The sequence below is a fragment of the Phascolarctos cinereus genome, unplaced genomic scaffold (genome assembly GCF_003287225.1).
Source record: "Phascolarctos cinereus isolate Bilbo 61053 unplaced genomic scaffold, phaCin_HiC Scaffold_726;HRSCAF=1367, whole genome shotgun sequence".
NCBI lineage: Eukaryota > Metazoa > Chordata > Mammalia > Diprotodontia > Phascolarctidae > Phascolarctos > Phascolarctos cinereus.
In genome coordinates, this window is record NW_027556098.1 from 327,222,138 (window position 1) to 327,223,235 (window position 1,098).

Here is a 1,098-nt window from a genome sequence, read left to right on the forward strand (position 1 = left end):
AGAACAGGTTATGAAGGGGGTGTGGGACACAGTCATAACAGAGAGTCCAAGGTGGAGCCCTAGGCGAGAGGAAAGAAGGGAGGGGAGACAAGAGCCTCTCCTTTGTCTTTGCTCCAAAAGGGGCTGATCCTGATTTCTGAGCCTTGGTCCAGGGTGCACAATGAAGCACACGATAAGATGAGGTTCCAGGGGCTCCAGGTTTGGGAAACACCAACGGGTGCCCAGAGTTGCACATCCAACCAGAGGTGGGGGCTGGGATTCTCCTTGGATGAGCAGCACTGCTTCCTTTTAGGAACTGAAGCAGAGTGATAAGTTCCATCCCACTTATTTCAGCTCTCATGAAACATTCTTGTAGTTGAAGTCTTTGTGCTAAAGAATTCTTTCATCGCCTCTCTAACTTCTTGTACTTTGCTTCTAGTTTCTTTGAATATGCATCCAACTTGTAAGCTGCCTGCTCAAGAGCTGCTACCTGCCCCTCAATTAAAGAGATCTGATCCAGAGAAGGCTGAAGTGCTGCATATTTCTGGGTTAAGTCCTTTAGGTTTCTCCTTATGTTTACTGCAATATCTTTCATTTCTAGATGCTTCAAGCTCGTCAGTTTGTTCATATTTTCCAGAAGTTTATAGTCTTCACTGGTGGCTGTCAGCTCGCCTGTCAGGTATGTGGCCATTTTGGAGAACACATCCTGGCATAAAAGAGAGTTGGCTTCAGTCTTGGAAGAAGAAGAAAGAAGGCATCCCAGTTAGAGAAAGTAGCATGCAGAAAGGTGGCTTATTTTATAGTATTAAATCCTTTTGCCTCACTTCCAGCCCTTGCCTAAGCACCCATAACCACTTAGATATTCTGGATACAGAAGGGCCCTGCTTTGGTCTCTCCCCTCATTTTTAATTGTGGCCTAGGTAACACATGCAAGTCCCTCAGTGTTCCTGGGGTCCATTGCTCAGAAATAATCAGGTCAGTGTGTCTGTTCGAAGGACATTGCCTCTCCCACCTTCTTCCCTTCTGTTCCATTTGTGCTGCCAAAGAACCAGCAATGCCTCTAGGTGCTGAGTGTCCTTGATTTTCCAGGAGCGAATTCAGGGATAGACGGTTTAGAGG

General features: G+C 46.4%; 1 pseudogene; it reads right to left on the reverse strand.

Moving 5' to 3' along the window:
- Positions 1 to 372: 372 nt before the first annotated feature.
- On the reverse strand, positions 373 to 676 carry LOC110213418 (biogenesis of lysosome-related organelles complex 1 subunit 2 pseudogene; annotated as a pseudogene).
- Between the last annotated feature and the right edge of the window lie 422 nt (positions 677 to 1,098).